Source organism: Oryctolagus cuniculus, chromosome 14 (genome assembly GCF_964237555.1).
Source record: "Oryctolagus cuniculus chromosome 14, mOryCun1.1, whole genome shotgun sequence".
Lineage (NCBI taxonomy): Eukaryota > Metazoa > Chordata > Mammalia > Lagomorpha > Leporidae > Oryctolagus > Oryctolagus cuniculus.
The window spans coordinates 57,566,003-57,578,553 of NC_091445.1; the positions used below are offsets into that span (position 1 = coordinate 57,566,003).

A 12,551-nucleotide genomic window follows, 5' to 3' on the forward strand; every position below is an offset into this window, starting at 1 on the left:
TGGATGCAGGAGCCCAAGGACTTGGGCCATCTTCTACTGCTATCCCAGGCCATAGCAGAGAACTGGATGGGGAGAGGAGCAGCCGGGACTAGAACGGGCGCCCATATGGGATGCTGGCGCCGCAGGCAGAGGATTAATCTACTGCGCCACAGCACCAGCCCCCGTTTGATTTTTCAATCTCTGTGCTAGTATAACATTAGTCTGTGCTGCTTTCCTGCTAATTATGATTCACTTTTATTTTTTTAGAATTTGAGAGAGAGAGAGAGAACACAAGACATTGCATTTCTTTCTGCCTATCCATTCCCCAAATGCCTATAACAGCTAGAACTGGTCCAGGCTGGCACTGGGAGCTGGAAACTCAATCCAGGTCTCCCAGGTGGCTGGCAAGAACCCACTTACTTGAACTACCAGTGCCACCTTCCAGTCTATATTAGCAGGGAACTGGAGTCAGAAGCCAGAGCTGGGATTTCAATCAGCGCTCCAGTGGGATGCTGGTGTTGCAGGCAGCAGCTTAATACACTATGCACATTGCTGGCCTTTTCCTGAATTCTTTTTGCAGTCAAAATATCTGTTTTCCATGTACAGTCACGATTTCCGTATATAGTATACGTTTTCCATATACAGCACACTGACATGGCAGCACAGGCATCTTAACTGCTAGGCCAAACACCTACCCCATGGCTCATTTTCTAAATGAAAGTCGCTTTATCTTGTTCAGTTTTTTGCCCAGCAGCTGTTTAAGAAGGAAAGCAGGAGGGATCCCGTCTCAGGTGACTTTCTTACAGCTCTGCTGTGCCTTCTGCTCTGAGGATCCATCTCCTCCCAGTGACCTGCACACCTTCTGGGACTGAGCAGACGGTTTCGGTGGCTCACAGTGAAGCTCCATAGGCTCAGTTTCTCTGTATGATGACTTGAGATTTACGTTCATTGTCCTCAACTTACACTGGTCCACTCATCAAAGCTGACTCTACGGAGGCCGTAGAAATACAGCAAGGCAGGGAGGTCCGGAGCACAGGCTCGGCCTGCCATGCTGGCATCCATGCTGGTACAGGTCCCAGCTGCTCCACTCCCAATCCAGCTGCCTCCTAATGCACTGTGAAACAACAGGTGATGGCCCAAGTGCTTGGGCCCCTGCCACCCAGGTAGGAGACCCAGATGGAGTTCTGGGTTCCTGGCTTTGGCCTAGACCAGTCCAATCCAGCTTCCTGTTAACACAGTGTGAAGCAGCAGACAATGGCTTGAGTTCCCAGGCCTATGCCACCCACATGGGAGACCTAGATGGAGTTCTGGGTTCCTGGCTTTGGCCTGGACCAGCCCCAGTCATTACAGCTATTTAAAGAGCATATCAGCCGGCGCCGCGGCTCACTAGGCTAATCCTCCGCCTAGCGGCGCCGGCACACCGGGTTCTAGTCCCGGTTGGGGTGCCGGATTCTGTCCCGGTTGCCCCTCTTCCAGGCCAGCTCTCTGCTGTGGCCAGGGAGTGCAGTGGAGGATGGCCCAGGTGCTTGGGCCCTGCACCCCATGGGAGACCAGGAAAAGCACCTGGCTCCTGGCTCCTGCCATCGGATCAGCGCGGTGTGCCGGCCGCGGCGGCCATTGGAGGGTGAACCAACGGCAAAGGAAGACCTTTCTCTCTGTCTCTCTCTCTCACTGTCCACTCTGCCTGTCAAAAAAAAAAAAAAAAAAAAAAAAAAAAAAAAAAAAAAAAAGAGCATATCAGAGGATGGAGGATCTCTTTCTCTCTTTATGTCTCTCCCTGTCTTTCAAATAAATATTCAGGAAAAAAAGAGAGAGAATGAGTACAGGCTTGGCATTTGAATCCAGTCCTGTAACTGACTAATGAGATTGGGACAATAATAGTACCCTCACCACAGTTAATATAAGGTTGCCTGAGGTCATATATGTCCACCATTTAAATTAATGCCTTGCACATACTAAGCACTCAATTCATGCAGACCATTGTTTAGTCAAAGTTGTTACTGGTGGTATTATTATTCCCATGATACGGCTCAGCATATTTCCTGCAAAGTTAGTGAATTTTTCTCCTTCCAGTCCCATCTGGCCTGCAGTTCCTTAGTGTGGGATATGAAATCCCTGGTTCCCAGTAAGGGATAACTAGATGAGCCCTTCTGAGTGGTGCCAACTACTCTCGGAGAACTATGCAGTGTGTGCACGGAATGTCTACTGCGAGTTCACTTTTAGCATCCTCTGGAATTGGGGCCAAATGTCCCTATATTTAGAAGCAATTCTTCATAGTTTTGGGTTACATCTGTCTCCTGGTTTCATTAAAGATTGGCTCTCTTGTTAGAATTTGTGTTGCTTTCAGTTGATATTAGAGTGGAGCCCAGAACAATTATCTTTATGCTGCCATCTTCAAGCCAAAGCTCTTAATATTTTAAATCCAGGGATATTTTTAAATAAGTGAGAGAATGGTGAGCTCCTCTCTTTCTCCACTGAAGCTTAAATATGAAGACATTATAAGAAGGATTTAAGAGTTCTTAATGCAGTGTTCATAAAAGGACAATTTAAGCCTTAAAATCAGTTCCTAAGGGGGATTATTAAATCTTACTCCAATTTTGTACTTGTGACTAAATATTTTCTTTATTTAGAAAATGATTTTGCATGAAAAATGGAAGGACCATTACATTATAAAATCTTGGTAAATACATTTCAAGTTGTTATATAAAACTTCAATGAAATTTTAACTAAGTATAAAAATATATTTATGTAAGTATATGTTTATATATAAATAGATATGTATGCGTATATATGTATACATGAATATAGATATTCAAAGAATATTTTTAAGAGATATAATGGTATGTCAACTCATCGTGCCCAGGACAGAATTTGCATTTTATAAATTTTCTTGAGTCTATGTCTTACTTACCTTGTTTAATAATTAAGCCATTTAATTACTGTTACTTACGAGGTACTAGTGATGTTCATGATGGTGACAAGCTCACATCTATATGTTGACAGGCAGAATGTTTGTAAAATTATTTCATTTCCTTTTCAAAATAGCCACCATGACATAAGGATCAATGATTTTTACCTACTTCACAAATAAGGAAACTGAGGCTTAAGGAGGTCAATCACACGCCCAGCATCACCTGACCAGCAAGTATGAGACCCACCAGACTGTCTCATGTTCCTAAATAATGTGTGAAACGCCCTCAATCCACCCTCCAGTACAGCCTCCCCGAAACGTTCACAATATTCATTTTACAGGGGGAAAAAAGTATATTTTCAGTTCAATAATTTGTTCAACTTCACCTAATTCAAAAGAGAGAATCTTTACACCAACACTGGTTTCATTATACCCCTTGAAAATTAGAAAAGTTGTTTTGTGTCCCATATTACAGAACAAGTGAGAAATTTTTAAAAATTTTTTTCAATTCATTTATAATTTTTAATACCCATTTTCCAACTCCTACAGCAGTAGAGGAAGAAAACACTCTCATGAATGTTCTTTTCAACTAGTGGCCACATCTTTCAAAGCATGAATGAATCTCCAAAACAAATGATCACTTGGCCATTAAACATAGGGAAAAAGAAATGGCTCTGAACAATGGTGCATATACACTGCATTTTTAGGTATAATAAATACAGTTCTCCTTGAAGGTGATTTTTTTAAAATTCAGGTTGCTGATGTAAGTCAAAATAGACAAATATAGCTCTTTGCTGCTATATGTGGAGGTTAATCATAAAATGCATCTTTGTTTTAAAACCCCATGAATGTCAGAAGAGGAAACCATCCAGTGTCAGCTCATAAATGGACCATTCTGTTTGAAACTTTGACAAACGACTCCCAGGCTTTATTTCTGTTTGCTGAGGAGGGAAGGAGTGGCCTTCTGGGGCAATTCCTTAAGATATTTCTATGAGATTTATGTGGCACAAAGCACTCTCAAAGACAAATCAATATATCCAAGCACGGCATTCTAATATAATCACACTGATGAAGAAAAGTGTTCCATCACCACAGATCTGTCATTCCTTCCTCCCTTTCATTGTGTGGGGCTGCCTGAAGGTTTTATGTCCCCGAAACAAAGTTCTGAATGACAGTCTTCCGTTGTGCTTGATATTAACAGAATTCCCTAAAATCAGTCATCACTCTGCATCCTTTCCCTTAGGAAAACCATTCAAGCTCACACTTGGTAGGAGAAATGGCAGAGAACAAAGCTACAGAAAAAAACATGGGCCTGGATTATGACCTTATAATTAGTTGGGAACCTAAATTTAGACACAAAGCTAATCTCAAGTATTCTAGCAAAAGAAGTCTGTAAGATTGTAGAAATGATGATCTCATTGTGCCACGCTGTATGTGAGGGATGACCTGCAGGGGTCAGGTTTCACCACACTGTGTCTCCACTACACTCCAGTTCCAGGTCACACAAAGCCCCTCAACACTATCTCTTCTGGTGTCCGGCCTCTGAGCATCAATGCTCTGCTTTTTCTTAAACAAAACAAAAGTCCTGATTAAATCTGTTCTAATACTTGGCACTGGAATGAAGTGAGGGAAAAAAAGGTATGTCTCAAAATTGTATATGGAACGTGTTTAAGAAGCAATACTGGATAGGGGCTATTGATGGAGCTGTAGAGGGTCAACAAGTACCATTCTCTATCTGTTTATGGACTGAGTTGCAACTCTCCCTGCAGAGTCTTGTGTTGAAGTCCTAAATCCCTGTTCCTCAGAAAGTGACTGTATTTGAAGGCTCTTTAAAAAGCTAATTAAGCGAAAATGAGGTCAAAGGGGTTGCACTCTTACAGGGAGAGGAAATTAAGACAAAGAAAAAGAGGAAACCATGTGAAGACACAGGGAGTGGATGGCCATCTACAAGCCAAGGAGAGAGGTCTGAGAAGACAACAACCCTGCCTGCACCTTGGCCTCGGATTTCCAGCCTTCAGATCAGTGGTAAAATCATTCTGTTGTTGAGGCCCCCAGTATGTAGCACTTTACTATGGCAGCCTCAACAAATGCACTCTACTCCAGAGTTCAGATTATTTAATGATGAATTCAGAGTCAGAACATGGACAGATGACACCAACATGAGGGTCATAATACTCCCAACACTGACTTGAGAAGGTGGCTTTAGATAGCAACCATTAGAGCCTGAGTGAATTTATGTATATGGAGAAGATGCAGAAGATGAGGAAGCTCCAGGATGGACAAACAGATCTCAAAGAAACCAGAATCAGCCAGGAAGTAAGAGGACTCCCTGGGGAGGGGTGAGTGATGGCAGGAGGGGGCCTGGTGGTATTCCTTCTGTCCCTCTTCCCCTGGGTGGGACAGTGACAATCCCACTCCTCCAGAGAAACACAATGAATGGGAAGTAGGCGGCTGTCTGCTGCCTTCCCCTGTGTGTTTTATAGAGAGGTGAGGTCCCCATGTTCATCTTCACGTGGAAATGCCATATGCAACTCAAATGGGACAAAATGAAATCTCACTTTCCCCTTTCAATCTGCACATCTTGCTACAGTTCTTCCTGGAGGAATAACATCGCTGTCACCTGAGATCATCTGCTTTTCTCTTTCTTACTCTCTTTTTGAATTCTTCCTTGTAAATTGTCCACAACTCTGTCTGCCCCTGTTGTCCATGTTTTAGCCAATCATCACATCACCCTTCCTCCTGAATCCTAGCCCAATTCTCCTTACTGGCTTCTCCATCATGTGTCATTCTTTATGTTGTCACCAGAGGGAAACTTCTAGAACCCTAAACTGACTACAATATGGCATAAATTCAAAGTCTTCCAGCTCCTTCCATAAGCACTAGGAAGTCTTTCTGATCTGGCTGCCACAGTCTCTGTCCAGCCAGAGGCCAGAGGCCATCACCCATCGATGCACCAGGATTTGACAATGAAGAAAAGGAAGACAAGTTCTCCACAAGGTCTTGGGAGAGACTCCACTGGCAATGAGGACACTTATCTCCACCCATCCAGGGGGAATTTCCCTGGAAATAAAGCTCATACCCACCTGTTCCTCTGTCACCCATTCCTCTGTGGCAGGAAGAGCAGTAAGAGAAATGGACAGGTGGGTCCCTGTCATACATCTGACCATCATACAGAAAGTGTTGTCTTTGTAGGACAAGGCGTAAATTTTCATTTACGGGCTTTTTTCCTGCAGAAGGAAACATGCATCCCAAACACCGACTAAAAATCAGCAAATTGCTTTAATTCTCAGGGGCAACTGAAGGAACTCTAGTTGACCCTGACACTAAGCCTCGTGCTCCTACAGTTTTAGCAGACTAAACAAAATATTTTTATCTCTGTCTCTCTGACTCTACAGTTTGAATTCTGAACCTGCTTAGGGAAAAAATGAATTTCATTCTAACCTACTTGACTCCAGCACTTCTGAAGGCCTGGGATTCTGCCCCTGGGTTATGGATCTGCAGTGTTAAGAACTTATCGATGAACACAGTAGAAAATGTCACAGCTAACTGAGTTTGCTTATGAAAGAGGTGAATTATGGCAAAAGGGCCATCTTCATGAATGATGTCACTTGCTTGATCGTCACCTGACACCAGGGCTCTGTGTCATGACCCATCCTCCTGCTCTAACTCTTTACAACTGATTTAGGAGTAGGCAATGAAGATTCTACTGCGGTAACTTTCTTTCTTTCTTTGTTTTTTTTTTTTTGTTTGTTTTGTTTTGTTTTTGCGGTAACTTTCTTACTCTCATCATTTCCTTCCAGCTCTTACCTACCACTCTACTGCATTGCTTAGCATCAGAATGCCACAATAACTTCCTAGCTGGTCTCTCTGGATTCTGTGTCTCTCTCCTGTAATTCAACCAACTCACTACTGACAGATTAATATTTCCAAAGGGCCTATGTGGTTATGCCTTTCTCCTCTCCAAAAACTGTCAATGGGTCCCCACTGGCTTCTAAATTAAATATGACTTCTCCTGCTGGAATTCAAGGAAAGCCCTTCACAATAAGATAAGATTCCAGCTTCCCTTTTCAGCTCCATTTTCCCATATTTTGAATTGTGGTTATACTAGATTAATTAGCATCACTATAATGAGGGAATTTCAAAAGGTTAATGGAAAAAATAGACGTAAAAGACAAAAATAATATAAGCTTTGTGTCTCAACATAATCTCCATGAAGTTCAAGACACTTCTGTAAGCAATGATAACGATTGTTTAGTCCATTCCCAAAAACCTGAACATCCTGGTATTCTAACCGTGTTGATGCAATCTTTTTGATGGTATTAACTGAAGAAAAAAGAGGTACTCTTTAAATTTTTTTTTTGGATTAAGAAACAAAAAGAAATCACAAAGAGCCAAATTAAGACTATAAGATGGATACTTGATGATTTTTTATTAAAATATTGTAAAATTGCCCTTATTTGATGAGAAGAATGAGCAGAAGCATTGTCACAGTGGATGATTCGCTTCTAAAACTTTTTTTAACATTTTTCTGCTAAAGCTTTGGCTAGTTTTCTCCAAAAACTCTCATGATAAGCAGATGTTAACATCATTTAGCCCTCCAGAAAGTCAATAAGCAAAATTCCTTGAGTGTCCTGAAACACTGCTGTTATGACTTTTCCTCTTGACCAGTCTCTTCTTTTTGCTTTGACAGATCGAGGGTGATAGTTTCCACTCCCTGGTAGCCACTGCTTTGTTTGTGCACTGTCCTGAAGATAGTACTGGTAAAGCCATGTTTTCTCTCCTGTCATAATTCTGGGAAGAAATGCTTTAGAATCTTGATCATACTTATTTAAAATTGCCATTGAAAGCTCTGCTCTTATCCATGGCTGATCTTGGAAAACAATTTTGACATACACTGAGCATAAAATGTGATCACTTTTAATTTTTCAGTCAGAATTGTGTAACCCAAACTAATGTTTATAGCATTGGCTATTGCTTCTGCTGTTCATCATTCATCATCTTTAATTATAGCTCAAATAAGATTTATCTTTTCCTGATAAGTTGATGTAGATTATCTGTGAACTTCCAACATCATTCATCCTTTCTTAAAATTAGTTATACATTTGTAAGCTGCCTATTTAGACAAACTCTTCATCATGTAAAATAATTTCACCATTCTTCCACCCAAGCTTCACCATAAACTGCATGGGTTTTTTTTTGCTTCAATTTTAACAGAATTCATGTTGCTTTGATAGGGACCCTTTTCAAACTAATGTCTTATCCTACTTAGAGCCTCAAATGAGAGTGCATTCAGACATGTTACAACAAATTGATACAAGCTTATTTGAGTGTAAAAAAAATTAAAACATTGCATAGTTTTTTCCATAATATGCATTTCCCATGAACTTTTTAAAGACTTCTTAGTAATACAGCTCCACACTAGTTGTTCTGCCTCTTTGCTTTTGCCAGTAGATTCCTACTTTTTAAATATTTTTTAAGATTTATTTATTTTGAGTTACATATCTTCCACCTGCTGGTTCACTCTACAAATGGCTGCACTGGCTAGTGCTGGGCCAGGCTGAAACCAGGAGACAGGAGTTTTTTCTGGGTCTCCCATGTGGGTGCAGGGGCCCAGGTATTTGGACCATCTTTGGCTATTTTTTCAGGCCATTAGCAGGGAGCTGGATCAGAAGTGGAGCAGCCGGGACTCAAACTGGTGCCAATATGGGGTGCCAGTATTGCAGGCAGTGGCTTAACCTGCTCTGTCACAACACCAGCCTGGCTCCTACTTCTGAAGATGTCTGTTTCCCCTCTGACCCTGAAATGTAAGTAGGAATTAAAGAACAAACCACAGCTTTTCACAAACTCTTTTCTTATCCCTCCAAACCTGATAAAAGTTTGAACCTTTCTCTGCTCTGGACACTGCAACAACAGAGCACATCATGTTTCTCATCTGGCATTTATTTTAGTCTTCTTTTGTGGGCATATATTGATTCCCCTCTTGTCGCCAACAGGACCTTTGTAATTTTTGTTTGTTTTTTAACTGCTCTTTTCCTATTTTCATTCATGCAGTTTGGGTGGAATTCACTCCTGCTTGTTTTCAAATGAACATAACCAACTCACTGCCCTCTACCTTCTCCTTCTCACTGAGTCCTGAGATTTTGCTTAGGGAAGAAGATGTCATAGTCACAGTTAAGGCTCATGAAGCAAAAAAGATATTGGCTGAGGCATAGAGAATGGGAGCCTCCCTCCCCTTCCAAAAGAACTCCAAGTGGACATCTTGTTTGCCCTTTCTCTGATAGTCAGACATCTTGTTTGCTCCTTCTGTGATAGTCTGTTAAGGGTGTGAGGTCTAGAATTGCAGAAGTTATTTAGTTAGCATGAGGGGAGCCAAGCTGAAGGTAAAACTGGCAAAAGGAGGTGATATCTGCTCAGCGATCATGGAGAAATCATGGTGTTTTTTAACCTCTGGATGAAGCACCACTTGGACCCAGGCCTAATTTTGTACTTTTCAGTTAAGTTGATAATTTGTTCATTTTTTTCAAGCCAATTTGACTTTGGTGTTCTGATTCCAGCAACAAATTTTTCATTCTCATATGAGACCTGCGGGGTCGTCTTCTTCGGTCAAGTTTAAATCAACTCTAATGGGTCTCATAGCTCCATATCCACATATCTAATAGACCCTTTTTAACGAGATTAATATGTGCTGTGAAAAAAATGTTACCACGAATTTACCTAGGCAAAGTTTTTTTTTAAAAAGTAGAATAAGTTTTCACTAGATTTTTGTTTAATCGGATTGGATACACTGATACTACAAGCATACTTTTAAAACAAAAAATAAAGTTTTATTTTATTCACTTGAAAGGCAGAGTTACAGAAAGAGAGGGGAAGAGAGAGAGAAATTTTCCATCCCCTGGTTCACTCTCCAAATGGCCACAATGCTCAAGGCTGGGCCAAGCCACAGCCAGGAGCCAGAAGTTTCCTCCAGGTCTCCCATGCTATTGGGCCACCCTCTGCTACATTCCCAGGCATATTGGCAGGGAGCTGAATTAGAAGTAGAGCAGCCAGGACTCAAACCAGCACCTAAATGGGGTGCCATCATCAGAGGCTGCGTCTTTACCCACTATGCTACAACATCGGCCCCCAAGCATACTTTATCAAGCAAGCTAGTTATGAAAAATAGCTTTCAAAACAATTTTTAAAATTTCTGTTGTTTAGGAAATAATCATCAGGCTATTTTTCTTATCCTAGAGTGTTTTTTTTTTTTTAATAAAAAAGTCTCAGGCATAGTCCACAGTGGTTAACAACTCCTGAAACTTGATTATCTATGCCATTTGCTTATTTAATTAAAATGGTCTAACCCATCCATACAAACAGAGTCATACTGATTTATTTTTAATAGCAGAATTACAAGGGTTCTAAGTCCACAGGCTTAACTGCAGGGATGGACAGTCTTCCAAAAGTTAAAGTTTCCACAGGTTCCAAAATATACCCACAGCGTGGCTTATCTGATAGGGTGGGCAGAACAGACCCTTCTCATGCGTGTATGCTCCAGGTAAAAGTATCACTATTTAAGTGAGTCTCAGTCCTAGAAAACCCGGAGTCCATGCACATCAAATTGGAGAAATCAGAAAAGGGCAACCTTTTATGACTAACAAATCACCATAAATTCAGCAGCACAACACAACACCCATTTACTAAACTCACAGTCCCATAGGGCAAAGCTCTGTCTGGTATGGCTGTGTTCTCTGCTCATGGCTGAAATCACAGTAGTGTGTGGACTGAGTTCTTGTGTGGAGGCTCCAAGCTGTTCATTCTGCTTCCAAAACATTCAGGCCATGGGCCAAATTCAGTTCCTTGCAGTTGTAGAACTGTGCACCTTGCTGGCTCTCAGCCAGGACTGCTCTCCCCAGCTCAAGGTCACACACGTTCCTTGGCACACGGCCCCCTTCATGCTCAGGCCAGCAAGGGTGTGTCGAGCCCTTACTGTGTCTGAATCATGGATTTCCTCCAGACTCAGATTCGAAGGGCCGTGTGATTAGATCATCTCCCCACTGTCGACTGGTTTAGTTGTTTCATCATATCTCAGCAGCACCTAGATTAGCTTTCACGGAATAACTGGGAGAAGGTGTGTGTATCCTGGGACCAGGAATCTTGAGAGCCGCCTTGGAACTCCACCCATCACATCAACAGAGACTATGGGTCCTCAGCTCCAACCACAGGGGCCTTCTGCCTTTCTCCGGGAACCCTGGGTCGTCGGCTCAGCGTGGATGGGCCTGAGTCTCTCTTAGCATCCCACCACCAGAGTGGTGAGGAAATCCAGCCAGATCTTCTCGTTTCTTTCTCCATATCGAAATACCCGCAACAAAAACCCCCCTCATCACCTCATCATCAGTGCTGTACGCCCAGTGCCAACTTAGTTCATGCAGAACTGAAAAACATTTCTTCTTACCACTCCCTCCACTGTTCCCCTACCCCATACTACTGGCCATAAACAGCAACACCAAAGTCCTTAGAGCTGCGTTTCTATCTTAGCTAAATCCAGACGTGTGTGCTCCTCAAACAGGTATGCAGTTCCTCAGTCTCAAAACTGACATCCACATCAGTACTCGCTTCAGCCTCGTCCCCTAGAATGACCCATGTCCCTTAGGGACTGTCAAATTCACAAGTTTGCCATATTGGCTATTGAAAATTACACTACCCTCTTTAAAAAGGGGGGAGGAGCAGCGTCCTGGCACACTAGGTTAATCCTCTGCCTGCAGTGCCGGCATCCCATAAGGGTGCCGGTTCAAGTCCCAGCTGCTCCTCTTCCAATCCAGCTCTCTGCTGTGGCCTGGGAGAGCGGTGGAGGATGGCCCAAGTGCTTGGGCCCCTGTACCTGCGTGGGAGACCAGGAAGAGGCACCTGGCTCCTGGCTTCGGATCAGCGCAGCTCCGGCCGTTGCGGCCAACTGGGAAGTGAACCAGTGGAAGGAAGACCTTTCTCTCTGTCTCTCCCTCTCACTGTCTGTAACTCTACCTGTCAAATAAATAAATAAAAATCTTTTTAAAAATAAAAAAAACTACACTACCCTTCCAATATGAATTACGTGTATTAGTCCCCTCTTGCTGCATCCTTGGCTCATGTTTCCTTCCTTGCATCACTCCGATCTTGGCTACTATCACTTGGTTCCCTCTGACCCTCCTTTCTCCTACATATAAGGACCCCTGAGATTATAACGAGCCCATGTGGATAATCCAGAATAATCCTCCTATCTCAAGACCCTAGATGTAATCACATCTGCTAAGCCCCTTTTGCCTCTGAGGTAACATATTCCCCAGTTTCAGATGTGGACATCTTTGGGGAGTCAGTTTTGGCCTACCACACTCCTATTTGTTCAGAACAGTCTTTTGTATCCCAGTAAATACTAAATAAATGAGCAATAAGCAGTCATATCCTGGGGCCAGCATTGTGGCATAAAAGGTTAAGCTTCCACCTGCAGTGCCATCATCCCATTTGGATGCTGGTTAAAATCCCAGCCTCTCCACTTCCAATCCAGCTCCCTGCTAACATGCCCAGGAAAGCAGTGGAAGATGGCCTAAGTGCTTGGGACCCAGCACCCATGTAGGAGACCCAAAAGAAGCTCTTGACTCCTGAATTCAGCCTAGCCCAGGCCCAGCTGTTGCAGCCATTTGTGGAATGA

The 12,551-nt window shown here is 42.6% G+C and overlaps 1 long non-coding RNA gene across 2 annotated transcripts in view; it reads right to left on the reverse strand.

Moving 5' to 3' along the window:
• LOC138845173 (uncharacterized) overlaps positions 1 to 12,551 on the reverse strand; it is a 196,232-nt gene that overhangs the window by 146,062 nt on the left and 37,619 nt on the right. The window lies entirely within an intron of this gene.